Raw genomic sequence first — 16,935 nt, 5'->3', positions numbered from 1 at the left:
CCTCAATTACTTCTATTGAGCGCTTATGTTGGTACGCAGGCTCATTTAAAATTCGATTAAATCTAATTGCGGGAGCCTCACCAAAGGAAATATATTAACGCAAATTGCAATTAAAATAAATTATTTCGTCGCTCGCGCGCCTTTCGGCTTAGATCGCTATTTGTTTAATTTTCTACCTTGAGTACAGTCGGCGAAACGCTTAATGAATACAAATGGTAGAAAATACTGTTTTCTGCAAATATAGTTACGTTCAACGAGAGGTTAAAGAGTTAGGTAGCTGGTTGTACAAAAACAAGATGGTTGCTTGTAACACTGCGTTCAATTTGCAACGTTCTAAGCCACGATTTAAATATTCTCGTCTGTTAATTGAAATTTTAAGCTTGAAAAAGTACAGCAATAAGAAGTTATACAATTTTGAATAATACATGAATATGATGGCTTCATTCGTGATGAATATGTAATGAAGTAGCAGACTCGCGTGTCTTGCGGGTAAGTTTAATCCTTAATCAACTTTAATGAGCGTTCGTGCCAAATGTACGCAAAGTACACGACTGTTTTGGTATTCGTACTTAAGGTAGAAGTACTAGTGCTCGACGTTGCACTAGTCATCGACATGGGCACTTTATTTCATGGAAATATAGGTTAAATTTGAACAACGAAGATTTTTCTGTATTCAAACTTAATCTTTGTCACTTTGACATAAAGTGCCCATGTCGAGTACTAGTGCAGCGTCGAGCACTAGTACTTCTACCTTATAAGAAGTTCGGGAAATTCTTTTGCATATTGCGGGTCTCTGTTGTCCCATAAATGTTTTAGTCATAATGTATTTGTCCGCATTGTCGTTAGTCATAATTTGACTTTTCAGAAAGACGTAACTTTTCAGGATTGCCATAAATCAAACCTAACCTAACCTATTTATAGGATAACCTTATGAAAACCCTGAAAAGATAACGGTTTCAGAAGTATGACTAATGATAATTTGTCAATCATGTAATGATGACTTATGACTTTCAATAATTATGTCAAACGAAGGGATCCGTACAGCAAAAGCCATTCTAACAAAAAAAAAACCGGCCAAGAGCATGTCGGGCCATGCTCAGAGTAGGGTTCCGTAGTTACTCTTCCGTCACAATAAGCTAAACTGGAGCTTAAAGTATGGTAGATTGTTAACCAAGGGATGAACTGTGGGTGTACGTCTTTTTACTATGAAGGGGAAACTTTTTGCGATAACTCAAAAACAGCTAAAACTGATCATATCCGCTATAATTTTCATTTAATGTCTTTCTTAAGCTCTACTTCCAAGATTTTTTTCATATTTCTTGGACCTATGGTTCAAAAGTTTGAGGGGGGGGGGACATATTTTTTTTCTTTCGGAGCAATTATCTCCGAATATATTCACTTTATCAAGAAATGTTTGTTGAAGACCCCTATTAGTTTTGAAAGACCTTTCCAACGATATCCCACACTGTAGGGTTGAAGCAAAAACATTTTTTCACCTCCAATTTAAGTGTACCCTAGGTAGGTACCCTAAAAAAAAAAATTTTTAGATTTTATTGTACGACTTTGTCGGCTTTATTGATTTATATATCCATGCCAAATTTCAGCTTTCTAGCATTAACGACCACGGAGCAAAGCCTCGGACAGACAGGCAGACAGACGGACATGGCGAAACTATAAGGGTTCCTAGTTGACTACGGAACCCTAAAAAGGGATCCGTAGTATTGTACATGACTGTGCGGACTGTATTTAAAAGGGTTAACCTACTTATTCGTTTATTTAGGTACCTAGGTATTCATAAAACACAATGATAGAAAATTCATAAGAAAATTAAGATAGAGTTGAATAAGTAGTTACAATTACTTACACTACATTCAAATCCCTTATATATGTATATGTTACTGTAAAAGCCCGAAGTACGGTAAAACCTAGGATATACCGGTAAGACCTAGGTTTTACCGATGCCGATCGGTAAAAGCCCGAAATGTGAGATAATTATTGTTCACTTCGGGCTTTTACCGACATGGATTTGGTAAATCCTAGGTCTTACCACGGCGACCGGTAAAGGTTCAATAATGCACTGGTTCTTGACATTATTAGATGAAAATCTTGTATCAGTGTAAGGGGCGTCACATGTAGTGCCATTTAGAGTGATGCTTCGTATTGTTTCGGCTATTTTACTAGTCATATAGATCTAGGTCTTTCGGTTTTGCTGAAGGTGAGAGTGAACTCTACTCACTGCAAATTCGAACACCGTGAGCAGGTATGTAGAAGTCCTGAGAGCAGAGTAATGTACAGTGTGTCACATACCCTCTGTAAGCAATATGCCCAGTTGGTGGGAATTTTCGGGCTGTAGCTAGCCGCTGTAATGGGTAACAGAAACACGTTCCGTATGTGCTTCGCTTTCCAGATGACTAGGGTGCTTTGCTTAATGCAGAGATTATCGTATCGCGAAATGAGAAATTTGCTCTATTAAGTTTAAAATATTGTTTCGAGACTAGGTCGCTTTACTAATATCAATAAAACACACATACGGATTTAATATGAGCAAAAAATGGAACATTATCCTAATAAATAAGTATGTTTCCTTCAATAAACGGACAAAGAAAATGCCGAGAAAGTGCTCGAGAAAGTTCTCGCGAGAACATTCCCAAGAATATGCTCGGAAATTTCCCAAGAGTGAAGAGAAAGTTGCCTTTAGAGTAATTTGTTGCTTTCCAAATTGTTTTAAACATGTATAGTTTATAACATTAGAGTAGTCAGTAGCTCGTAGCGCAACGACGACGGGTCGTACGCCTAAGCGAGTGCGTCGCAAAAAGCAAAGGCGAGGGACCGCGCTGGAGCTCAGGCAGTACTGAGCGAGGCCATCGCCTCTTGGAACTCCAGCACGAGTAATAATTAATGCCCTTTGCATTTTGCTGGATTTTTCGGGGGTCGGTGTGGGTGGTGCAACTAACACCTCTTGACCAGATGGACGCATGATTCTACGGGGCATACTTGGATCGCCATTTAGAGGCGACGGGGTCACGTGAGGGTCACGCGGGGTAGTTATTCTGGAAAGCAACAGCATGAATGATAAGCGTGTTATCCCTGTCCTCTTTTTTTTTTGACGCAGGGGTAAATGCATTTACGCATCTCACCCCGGGCTGGGGAAGCCCATTGGGGGGTGGTATGTGGGACTCACTCCTCCCGTTACTCCCTCTGTAAGCCAGAGGAAGGGGAGGGGAATACCCACTAACATCCCCTGCGGTGTCATCCTCTTTGCCGTTACGGGAGCGTCATGGGATCGCTTGCGGCATTCTATCTGCGACGCCCCTCGGCAGGCCGACCGACCTGTGTTGGACACCCGCGCCAATGAGGAAGAGTACCAGGACGCTTGGCTCTCCTCCCACACGTGCAGAGCCGTTCCGTATGGGCCCCCAATCCACTGGCTCTACGAGGGGGAGGAACTAGCTGTTGGCTAGGGCATATTACCTACCTAGGGAGGAGACCCTCCCTCTTCGCCTACGCCGGAGCGGTAGCGCATCTGCACTATCTGCGCGCAACCGCTCCGCTGCTTCCTTTTGGGAAATCACAGATTCGCAAAAGGCCTCAACTTCCTTCCATGCCCTCTTGCTGCGCAACATGGCTGACACGACGTCGTGCAGCGAGAGGTCCCCACTCGTGATTTCCCCTGCCACCACCATGTTTTGGCATACCACAACCCATCGCCTGCACGATTCAAGTGTGTGCTGGGCCGTGTCATGGCAGATTGTCGTTGGTTCTCTCTTAATTTCATGCAGGTAATGACCGAAGCAACCGTATCCGGTTGTTACCTGCGTCAATCTGTAGCTGGGCACCCCGTGTTCTCTATCGAGCCACTGGTTAAATGACGGGAGGAGAGCCCCTATACTGCGGACTTCATAGAAGGAATTCTCCAGGTCACTCTTCCAGCGGTCCCTCAGTCTCTTGACAGCCTGTCGTTGCTCTCTCTTCGCCTCCTCTGGGTCGAGGCGTTCTCCACGCGCTCTGGGCTCTACTCTCATACGGTAATTTCCAGCTATCATTTTAGTTTCCAGCTCCCGGGGTGGAGTGCCTGTCAGGGCTCACGCCACCGCGAAATACACCGTATGGTATGCCTTTATTATGCGCAAGGCCACCACCCTCAGCGGACTCCTTAGGAAAGGCTTGGCTTTAGCCAAGAGCCTGTCTGCCCAAATTCTTGCCCCGTACAAGGCCATGCTCCGAACAACACCCACGTACAGGCGCCGACAAGGGGTTTTCGGCCCACCCACGTTTGGTAATAGCGGGCTAAGGGCTGAGGCAGCACCCACGATTCGGGGCGCTAACCTGTTCTAAATTCCACCTCCGGTCAAGAACAAGACCCAGGTACTTCATGTGTGAGTTGACCGGAACCCTCTCACCTGCAACAGCTATAGTTAAGTCCTCAGGTAGCGCCCTTCCAGGTCCCCCGAAGACAATTGCTTCAGTCTTCGGGAGGGGCACATTCAATCCTAGGCGTTCGATGCGACCCACTGACATCTTTGTCGCTTTAGAGTCCGGTCCTGTGCGGTCGCGTTCATGAGCTTCGCGCCGTGACATCACACGCGACGCGTCGGACAGGTCAAGTGTCTCCTTTTCTTACAGAATAAAATGTTAGGTATAAAAGTAAATAGTTTAACACAACCTTTAATATGTAGAAAAGGACGTATTTAAGTTTCGTCTCGTCCCCTGGGCATGAATATTTTTTTTTAAACCGTTTATTTTACATCACTGATCCATAACGATTATTAGTATTAAACTTAAAACTATGCTAATTAGGTACTAAGAGTAAAATAAAAAAAAGAACTTATAACTAAACACTAAGATGTGTGGAGAGTAGGGGCGCAGGTTACCATACTCTATTTCGCTCTCCCAATTGCCACCTCCACCCAAAACTTTATAACATGGCAGTCGAGGTGCTCGGCCAACACCTTGAGTAGACTGTTGCTGCTGCCGCGCACCCGTGTCAGCATGGAGGCGATTCTTTTTCGCCTGATGGCAAAAAAGTCATCTACTCGCGCCTCAGCGAACATGCCGGACGCGCTGCAGTGCTTCGGCAGCCGCAACAGCATCCTCAAGATGTTATTATATTGAACGCGCAATGCGTTATAGGCTCGTTGTGTAAACTTCACCCACAGGCTGCACATGTAAAAAGTCTGACAGTAAGCTCTAAAGAGCGTCAATTTAACTGATGTATTACACCGTGCGAACCTGGGGGCAAGCATATTGCCTCTCACTGCCGTCGCTCTTTTCTCCCTTTCCAGATCCAGATCGTCATCGTCATTCAATTCAGTTGTAAGTATATGCCCCAAATACTTAAAGCGATCTACAACTTTTAGGGGTTATACTTACGAGCTTTAAATATAACAAGCTAACTTTGGGCCGTGTTTTATTTTAGACCATCCTACCGCGTCAGCCGAAGGCCCCAGCAACGCCATGTCGTCAGCGTAACTTATATTGTTAAAACACACATCACCTGTATGGCAACCGACATGTGCCCTGCTGAGTGCCTCGATCAACTCGTTTACGTAGACGTTGAAAAGGAGAAGGGATGTTAGCCCTCCCTGTCTCGCTCCATATTGTAGTTTGTACTCATCAGACTCCTCTCCCGCCCATCTCACTCGGTTGACCTGGCTGTTGTACCAATGTTTAAGCAACGCGACATGTTCAATGGAATCTCCCGTTTTTATAAGCTTGTACACAACCAGGTCAAACGCCTTTGACAAGTCCAAAAAGCACGCATAGATCGGCGTGTTCATGTCCTTGTAGTACCTGACAGCTTGCTTAAGACACAAAATCGCACTTTCGGTCGACAGCAGTCTTACATAATAGAGCTGTAAGATTCCGGTTCAAATAACCCTTTAGCGGCGCGGTTCCTTTGTTCCGACCGGCCGTACCAATAGTTCCTAGGGACGCAGAGGCCTCCATTCGTATCCACATCAGCTGTCCACGGCGCTTAAAGACGTTCCTGGCTAACCAACGGCCCTCGGTACGACCATCTAGCATGACAGGGGAGTACCAACATACCACGGAACCAGACAGGCTTATTTCTCTCCCTTACGAACCACTACCATGACCCACGCTTCGCAAAAGGTTTTTTAATTAAAATAAAATGATTTAATTGAAAGCATCTGGGTGTCATTTGATCACCCAGCCATAGTCGCTTCAACAGGCGAGAACTATTAATAGATACCTAATTTGTTTTTACTGTAAACTATACCTAAACCTTGGTACCTAGTCAAGATGCCAACCGTTCGCGATATGATAATCTCTGCATTATGCAGTGCACCCTAGTCATCTGGAAAACAAAGCACATACGGAACGCGTTTCTGTTTCCCATTACAGCGGCTAGCTACAGCCCGAAAATTCCCACCAACTGGGCATATTGCTTACAAAGGGTATGTGACACACATTACTCTGCTCTCAGGACTTCTACATTCCTACTCACGGCTCTCGAATTTGCAGTGAGTAGAGTTCACTCTCACCTTCAGCAAAACCGAAAGACCTAGATCTATATGACTAGTAAAATAGCCGAAACAATACGAAGCATCACTCTAAATGGCGCTACATGTAACGCCCCTTACACTGATACAAGATTTTCATCTAATAATGTCAAGAACCAGTGGATGATTCAACCTTTACCGGTCGACGTGGTAAGACCTAGGATTTACCAAATTCATGTCGGTAAAAGCCCGAAGTGAACAATAATTATCTCACATTTCGGGCTTTTACCGATCGGCATCGGTAAAACCTAGATCTTACCGGTATATCCTAGGTTTTACCGTACTTCGGGCTTTTACAGTAACATATATAATTTATCGTTTTTATTAGGGTTCCGTACCCAAGGGTAAAACGGGACTCTATTACTAAGACTCCGCTGTCCGTCCGTCCGTCCGTCTGTCACCAGGCTGTATCTCATGAACCGTGATAGCTAGACAGTTGAAATTTTCACAGATGATGTATTTCTGTTGCCGCTATAACAACAAATACTAAAAACTACGGAACCCTCGGTGGGCGAGTCCGACTCGCACTTGTCCGGTTTTTTTTTTATTGTTCTTGTATTTTCGTATGTTTTGATATTGTAAATTTTATATTTTGGATTTTGTAAGTATTTACCTACTTACTGTTATTCTAATTGGAGACAATCCTTATTGGAGCTATAATTTTATTTCATTAGTATTGTTATTATTTTCATTTTTATTTTATTTTGACGATCATGATAGAAACTCCTATATTTTTGACATCAATGCAAATTTATTATGTAATTGTCTTTCATGAAATAAATAATCTAATCTAATCATCTGGTTAAGTTAGCCAGCTAATTAGTCGCCTAGGCCGCTAGAAAATCACTCAACGTTTAATAACTTGGCGTATTTTAAGTCAGCTCTTTGAAAACGACTGTTTCACTCAACCAAGTGATTTAAATTTAGGTAACCTAAAGACTTAAAGAAATGAAATAACATAAGATAAAATGAATGGGTAAATAAAAAATAAATTTATAATAAAATACTACCCTAACCTAAACCAACTTCAAATTTATCAAAGTCCAAATTAATTAAATGCCTACACGACGTTCAAGCCTGGTCCTTATGCTTCATGTGTATAATAATAATAATAATAATTCAGCCTATATACGTCCCACTGCTGGGCACAGGCCTCCTCTCAGGTGCGAGAGGGCTCGGGCTATAGTCCCCACGCTAGCCCAATGCGGATTGGGGACTTCACATACACCTTTGAATTTCTTCGTAGATGTATGCAGCTTTCCCCACGATGTTTTCCTTCACCGAAAAGGACCCTTATTCTGATGTAAAGCCACATATATAATATTAGCTTTTGCCCGCGACTTAGTGTGCGTGGAATTAGTAATTTGGGTAGCTTCATTATTATCCAATCTACTTAAATATATTGATCCCCTATACAAACTTCCTTATGTGAGAGACAATTATAACGCCTTGATAAAGTGTACAAGCAAACATTGAATTCGTACATAATGCATCAATTATCAGGCGATGCATTCATTCTTCACTTTCATTCCAAAAAAGAGATAATTTTCACCTTCTTAAGGGATTTGCAGGATAAAAACCATCCCTTGTCCTTCCCCGGGACTTCTAGTATCTCCAGTAGCGTAGCTAGGCGTGGGCTAATGGGATACCCGCCCACGGCCTCGTATTTAGGGGGAGGGTAAAAGGGGGGAGGTTTGCAAAGCCAGCCTTTTTATTACCTTGGGAATACTAAAGTAGAGTCGTAAAGAGGTAACAGACACATTTTCCTATTTATAATATTAGTATTGATTATAAATACAAAGTACGTGCGAGTTGTGGAATGAGCTATATACCTTCTGAGGTGTTTCCCTTGCGCTATGACATGGGGTTCTTCAAGAAGCAGGTATTTAGGGTTCTCAAAGGTTGGCAACGCACAAGTGGCTCCTCCGATGTTGTTTATGTCCATTGGTGGCGATCACTGCTTCCCATCAGGCGGCTCGTTTGCTATTACATTTTTTTTTATACTACGTCGGTGGCAAACAAGCATACGGCCTGCCTGATGGTACGCAGTCTCCGTAGCCTATGCACGCCTGCAACTCCAGAGTTACATGCGCGTTGCCGACCCTAACCCCACCCCCGTCGTTGAGCATTACATAAAACATTAAGTACTTGTTCTCTGTCTGTCCGTTTACCGCTCAACCGATATAGATGAAATCTGCCTGAGGATCCTTCCTTAGTTTTAATCAATCATCAATATCATCATCATCATCAGTCTCCCACACAGACGACACGGACAGATGCTAGAAGTAATATCTTGGCGTTGAAACTCTAGGTCCATAGGGTCCCAGCGCGCACAAGTTTTTTGCAGAAATCGCGAAGCGTCTGGTTGACGTAACTGGTGACCGAAGAGCTTGGCGGCTTCCTCGCACACCGTATCAGCATTGCGATACAACGAGGAAATGCCTCAAGGGCCTATTTCAGATTGTTTCTAATAATACCTCTGTAAATAAAGCCATTGTTAAACTCCAGAACAGTAATTCTGCTGCAATTGCCATTCGAATGTCACCTACACATTCCTAAGGTATTAGGCTGAGGTGTTAGGTTATTGTTGAAACTGGCCGTCAAATTCAGTCGCCATCAGATATATCGGAGCAGCCAAGGCGCTCGCAACATCTCACTCACATATCTGATCTGAACACGCCTCTATTGTCAAGGCGTCAGAGTGCGTATTCAGATATTTTTGAGCATCTTGGCCGCTCCGATATATCTGACGGCGACTGATTAAACTTTTGTACGCCCCTTTGAACCTTCTCTAATTTTGTTCATGATAGAACTTATAAAATAATTACTAACTCCTTCATTTAATAATTATTCGTAATCATACTAATGCAGATTAGTGTTAAATCCAGCTGAAAACTAATCTGTTTTCAATTTATTAATAATTAATATTTAGTAGGTAACTAAACCACTGTTCCCTGAGAGGATTAATTCTCAAGCTGTCTGCCCAAACACTCATGTCACAAAAAATTGGGAAACTACCCGTTTCAAGATGTGGATCCATCAAGATTGATTTGATGATTTTCTCAATTTCCTATGGAACTCATCATCAGAAATGGTGCTTAAGAAAACTGTTTCAATGGCCTTTTCATTTTTCTTTAAATGTTTAGTTCAGTAAAATGAACTCGCACTTGAACGGTTTTTAATTATGTTTTATCTTTCGCCCGTGAGTCCCGCTCGCGTCACAAGTAGGAGCGAAAGGCACGCTCGAATGATAACTAGGTACATCCCATTATTCAGATATCAAAGTCCGTTCTAATTAGCCTCCAGGTTCGATAGAGATTATATAAATTACTTAGTCGTTTCAGTTTTTTTTTTAACTATGAGGGTTTGCGAGGTCTGTGAGCTGGTCACGATGACGAGCCGCGCACGATTCGTGTGGCTTTCAAACATTTAAACAGGAACAGTCCTCAGAACACAGATACTTCTTATATCTATGGGAACAGACACACATCGGACTATGCCAATATTAAGGGCCCTCCACACTCATGCGCGAATTACGGCGCGAAGCTGCGAACGTAGTGTGGCGTCGATTTTGCTTTGTCGATTTAGATTTTTGACGCCTTAATTCCCCGTTTTTTGCCCGTTAAAGGAGGCTCGAAGCGCGATCTTGCAAAACTCCACATTACACAAGCAATTTGAGCAAGATAAATACTTATTTTATAATATTTCACGGTTTTACACCAAAACAAAATGGAAAAATGCTGGCATAGCTGACTCAGTTAGATTCGATCAGCTGATGCTTTGGCGCCATCTTGCCGCGAGGTAGACTGCGAAATCGCCGTAAAGTTTGCGAGTGAGGACTCACACTTCAACGTAGCGATATATTCTCTTCGCAAAGTCACAGTCTGGGATGGGGGGGCTTTAGAAGTAGGAGTCGTAGGTACAAATAAAACACTGAATAAATGCAAAAAATAATTTTACTAAGGGACATCCACACATCAACAGAGTGCGACACATTGATAATACATTTTGTATACCCGTTTTAAAACAATCACGTCTCATATTGCTTGCGTCGCGGCGTATAACGACTCTAATTCCGGCTGTACACACTCGTCGAGATACCCGAGACAGCCCGAGAACGAGTGTGTATGTGCTCCCTTCACGTCTCGCTCGTAGAGGCCAATTCGAACATGTACCTGACGTCAAACCGATATTGGAATCCTATCAGTTTGCGCGTTCACTAAGCTCTGACTTGTCAGATTAGGTCGGTCTCTTGCAGACTTGTCTCGGTGACAAGTCTGCAAGACTCTCGACGCATGTGTACTGCGAATTATCTCTCTCCACTAATATATTATATATAACGTGAAGTTAACATATTAGACTATAGATATATAGTCTGTCCGACAACTTTGTCAGTAGAAAAAGGCGCTAAATTCAATGGGACCATTTCCCTTTACGCATATTTTTTTTTAATTTGCTGCTTTATCTACTGACGCAAATGGCTTGACAGACTATATTTTGATATTTTCAAAGGTATTTTTATCTAAGCATTTCATAATACAATATGTTTCGTTTAAACAATAAGTTTTTAGCTCCAGATCCAAAGCTAACAAGCGGTTGAGAAAATGAAAAAGCTCTGACAATGTGTTGGTTTAACGTTTAATAAGTAATTATTGGTCAATATATTGATTTAAATTAGTTTTTCGGTAAACTGAAATAAATGTCATATACTAAGAAAAAGTGACCAAGGCCTTCATTAACCAAAATATTTTCTGAAAATAATTTAATCTGTTCTAATACTTCTAATAGTTTTTCGGTGTTAATCAAATTTTCAAGTCAATGTTTATAAGTCTATCGTACTTGGGTTCTAATTTTATACAGATATTCTAATTGCAATTTGAAAATATGCAAATCATTAACATCATTGACTTATATATTACTTCGTAAAGACGGGCCTTGCGCGCACCAAGAATGGGGCCAGCACACTGGCGAGCACACGAATGCGAGCCATTCGTGCAGTCCAACGCAGCTAGTTGCGACCAATCGCGCGCGTGATGCGAACTCATCAACCAATCGCGTTGTGCCATTCCACTGGTGCGCACCGAACGAGAATGTTCGGTCGGTATTATATGAACGGGCCTATCTTTACTTTTGAAATCGTTGTTTAACATGAGTATCAAATACCTAAATATCAAAAGGTAGCATTTACACAATTTAAAACCAATAGTTTTACAAAATATGTATAGTTACTTATTCAAATATTAAGACCAAGAACCAGTTAGGAACGTTGGAACGTAATAATCCTACCGTGAGACACAAACATAAGTATTAAATAAATACCTATATTAAAATGGGTCACTCCCGTATTTTTAAGTCGAATTTCGCTCGACATGTTTCACTCCGTACCGAGGAGCATACACACCCGAGATACATGAGTGACAGGGGCGTAGCTACCGCTGTATCTGCCGTATCAATTATACGGGGCCCTCGGGCCACGGGGGCCCCCAACGTGCGTTTTTGTGATAAATCTTTACCCTTCCTAAGGGCCCCCAAACAAATTTTTATACGGGGCCCGGCCAAGGCACGCTACGCCACTGATGAGTGACCAGTTATAATATATTTAATAGGAATATAATGGAGAAAGATGGAGCTTACTTAAGTTCCCGGCTGAACGCCGTGTGCGCTTAGCCTAAATATCGGATTTATATGACGCTACAATTCCTTCCTTAAAGCCATTACAGACGGGCGTACCGCACCGCGACCTTGGTCCGGTCAATACATCTCTTTCTCGCTCTCACTTATAACTGCTTCGATACACAACACAAAAGCTGTCACTCGGACGCCATGTCAGACAAGTGTCAAAACTGAAATTAAACTTGATGTATATTTGCGTAGGTCAATGTTGCTCTGTGGTCTGTGACGGATTAATCCGTGTTCGGCGTTGGTACTAAGGTGCGGATATATCCGTCATTGGCATCAAAAAGGTTAACGGATGTACGGAGGACCACCTTACACACGATCGAACATGCGCCCGACCGCAACAAGGTCGCGGTCCGGTGCGGCCGTCTGTAGACACTATTTGAACGATATCATTGGTGTTTAAAGGTCATTTTGCTTAAACTTGTACACTACACTTTTTTTTTCAGATTTGGCATAAATTGGGTCAAAATTCTATTCGTTGTCTTGTTTCTGACCACTCTGTCACGCTTGTAATGTTATGGAAGGTAGAGGCAAGGAACAGAATCTCCATATACCAAAAAGTGTCCGACAAAAAACCATAAATAGGTGGCGCTACAATACCTAGAATACTTGACAAAAAAAAATCTAATCATAGACAGCGCACTTGACTCTGTCAATAACGCCTAGGTTCTTAGCTAACCTAGCGCTACTCTGTAGAGATTTAGAACTATTATTTATAGCTGACAGTTGGACACTTTTGCAACAATTCTGCCTAAGGAGATTCTGTTCCTTGCCTCTACCTTCCATACGTAATGTATTTATGCCTTCTGTCAAATAAATATAAAAAAATCGAGTGCAATGCATCTTTCTAGCTGTAGATTTTAATTTACAGGAGAAATTTAAAAAAAAAATCATCTCATACAAAAAGCTACACTCCGTCACATTTTTTGGGGACATAAAACAAGACAGCGAAAACAATTTTGACCCATTTGTGTTATTTCTATTCGGAATCACGAGGTTTTTCGATCCAAGGAAGAGAAAAAAATACACAAAATTTACATACATTTTTCGTTTCAAAGTTTTTTATTGCATATAAGAATCAGGTTACATTGCGGGTCGAACATACAATTACTCATTTCGTTACACTGAGAATACCTTTTCAGGTGTAAATACATTTGCAACATATATCGTTCATACCTTGTATCGTTACCGTTATACAAAGTGTATGAAAAATGGTAACGTAATGGAAACAAAAATCTTGGGACACTTTTTTTCCCTTTTAGGATCGACAGAGCTCACGATTCTAAGTAAAACTTTAAAAAAAGTATAGTGTACACTGTACAACTCCAAAAATACTAGAATATTACCTTTATAGCAACGTTCTTGTATAGGTAAAAATAGTTTGACTTTAACATTTTGGTCTACCGCATGTGATGAAGGAGATAATAAATTGATTTTAACACATTTTCAGTTGCGTTATACATATACTAACCGGCAACGCTTTAAACCGTGGAAGAATCTTCATATTTGAGGTACATATATATTTTTCTCAAACTTGTAATGAAATGTTGACATGACTTACGTCAAATTAAGTCCGGAAATACTACATATCAGGTGCGATGAGTGAAGATGATATGGAAAGGAATTTCATACTGCCTTACACACCTAGGACTGTAAGAAACCTTCTTTTGTTTTTTAACGTGAAATTGTGACACAACGTCTTGGCATCCAACCATCAACTAGCTTCAGTTGGCTTGGTACGGTGATCTGTTGTGCATATTCGTTGCTAAGCAACGGCGGTGGCGCGTCGCGCAGGCGGGCGGACTTACGCGCGTGGTTGTACACCGCTGGTAGAGTGGCGAGCCGAGTAGGTCGCCACAAAACAAATTGACTACAATTTTTTGTTTTAATTGCAAGTTTGAGAAAAGCACTACACATATCTCGGCGAGAAACGGGGTTGCCGGCCGCGTATCTCTACTTGTCCTGCAACCCTACGTTTCCCGGCCTCTATAATAATGTTCTATTTCAAACTAGCGACCCGAACCGGCCTCGCAGGGGTTAACAAATTACACCTAAACCTTCAAGAATCACTATATTAATAGGTAAAAACATGTTGACTAGTTTTTGAGTTTATCGCGACAGACAGAGGGGGACTTTGTTTGTAACCCCCAACGTAAAGTGATATGTGTGTTGACGCCAATGTGTTTGTGTGCCTGTCTGTCTGCTTGTCTGTGTGTCTGACGCATCGTAGCTCTCCAAAGGATGGACCAATTTCGATGCGGTTTTTTTTACGTGAAAGCGAGTGGTCTTAGTTTTATTTTTTATGTTTTTAATAGTTTTATATAAGGTGTATTGGGTTCGAGTAAGAAAGGGTTTTTGGGAAATTCTACCGACAACCTACAACGACATATACCCAAACGAAGTCGCGGGCTGATGACAACTTATACAAGTTTCAAACTATTGAATATGCAATGTAATCAATGATTTTTTTTTATAAAATATATAAAAAAGTGTTTATTTTTTATTATTATATAGGAGGCAAACGAGCAGACGAAACGCCTGATGGTAACCGATTACCATCGCCCATGGACACCCGCAACACCAGAAGGGTTGCAAGTGCGTCGCCGGTCTTTAAGATTGAAGGTCGTATCGTCCGGAAATGCCGGAGGCGACAGTTCATTCCACAGTTTAGCCGAGCGAGGCAGGAAGTTTTTGGAGAAACGCACAGTTGAGTTACATGTAGGTTCCCATCATCACACACGGTAGCCAATCAGCGAGTTGCATTTCTGGCAAGAAAATATTCTTCATAATTCTTCATCTTAAAACTAATTTTCTAACCGCTACGAATATCACAAATAACATATTTTTCTTTATAATTTGTCATGATTATTCAAAATGTGCATTATTTGGTATCTTTCAGAATAACTTAGTGATTTAAATGACGTATATCGCAAAAAGTATAATTACGATAAAAGATCTAATTCTAAGGAAGAATTAAATGAAGTTATTTTTGGTAATTGATTTCATGACTTATCCTTACCGATTAACATTCGATTATACTCGCTACGATGCGATCGACATTACAAATTTCTAACTTTACCTCAAAAAATGTAATCAAAACAATAATTTCACAAACCTCTATCAAAATAAGAGAAAAACCTAAAAAATATTTTAAAATAACAATCGCATCTCTCGATTTGAAATACTCTACTCAAAAATCGAACTCCGAACGTAGCCTTTACCATAGACCACAGAATAAGGGCGTTGTCACATTGTCCTCACCGATATCGGATGGCAGAATCCTACACGAGTCAGGCCAAGGGCGAGCCGTGTTGAGCGGTCACGCACACTACAACAAACATGATGCCTACACACACGCACACAAACAAATATCGGTCCGACGGCTGACGGGGGCTCCGACGTGGCTGAAGTTATCGGAAGCGCCGCACCGATATCGGATGTCGGAAGGCGCCTGTGAGAAAAACAGCTGCAGGACAGTGCCGTACGACATCAAATCCGCCTTTTTTGTGATATTTAGTAATTATGATTTATTAAATGAATAAATAAATACAGATAAACTAAAAAATATATCATTATTCTCTTTATACTATGCATTTTATAAATATGTGGTAGTTTATATATTGTTATCATTTATTTATGTAGTTTATAACCATGGTTTGCTTTTTTTATTCATTCAATATATTTCTTTCTCTGCACCACTTCTAGGTATCTCTGTTTGGCCCTACGGTTGACTGGTAGAGAATGCCATTTGGCATTAAGTCCGCCATTTGTAAATTGTTGTATATATTCTGTGCAATAAAGTTTAAATAAATACACACATATCTTACATTTTTTCCATCGGACTTCCGACATCGGATCGGGAAATGTGAAACGCTCTCGGTCACAGGGCAAGTCCGTTCAGCCTACTTACTACTCTACGGGAAGATCTTTATTCACTGATTTCTTTACGTGAGGCAGTCTTTGGTGATTGTAGATTACTAAGTTTAAATCCTAAGAGAATTATATTCTTTGAAACCGATTTTTACTATCTAGATATTGAGATAATCAACGACTTAAAGAGTAATCTATAGGAAAAGCCATTGAATTTTCAATAAATAAAAAAATTTCGTGGCGAAACTTAGTCCTGGCGGCGAAAACTATTTAGTTGTCTAATGTCTATGGAACAAAGTCTGCAAATTTTCACAAATTTAGGGCTGATCCTCCTAAAGCCGTACAACAAACCAAAAAATTGTCAGTGAAATTTGAACCTATGATGTAGAAAATAGAGTTGATTTTGGTTTGGGTAAAAATATAACGAAACAAAACAAATTCAACTCTATTCCGATTGGAAAAGATTTAAATTTCATCCAACTTTATGTGTACTATTGGTATGTTAACGGCACCAATCATGGGACATTTAAGAGAAAATTTGGAGTATTTTTAATATTTCGCCGACATCTGTAATATTTCTACCGCTTTATACTTTAAAACTTGAATGTCCAATTCGTCTTTTATGTTTTCTATGTATACAATGAAAGATACTGCAATTGGTTTTAATATGATTAACTAATTAAAACTATGGTTTTTTGCTTTATTTTCAAACTAACAAATATCAATTAAAAATTAAATTTAAGCAGCTCTTTGGCTCTTGTTTATGGTAAAATGTTGCCAGCGATTAAAAACTGATGGTAAACACTTGTTTAACAGGATTTGTCTATACAATCCCATTACTGGTGCCTGTTCCATTATAGGGGTG

Source organism: Cydia pomonella, chromosome 10 (genome assembly GCF_033807575.1).
Source record: "Cydia pomonella isolate Wapato2018A chromosome 10, ilCydPomo1, whole genome shotgun sequence".
NCBI classification, from domain to species: Eukaryota; Metazoa; Arthropoda; class Insecta; order Lepidoptera; family Tortricidae; genus Cydia; species Cydia pomonella.
This window is presented reverse-complemented; position numbering follows the sequence as displayed.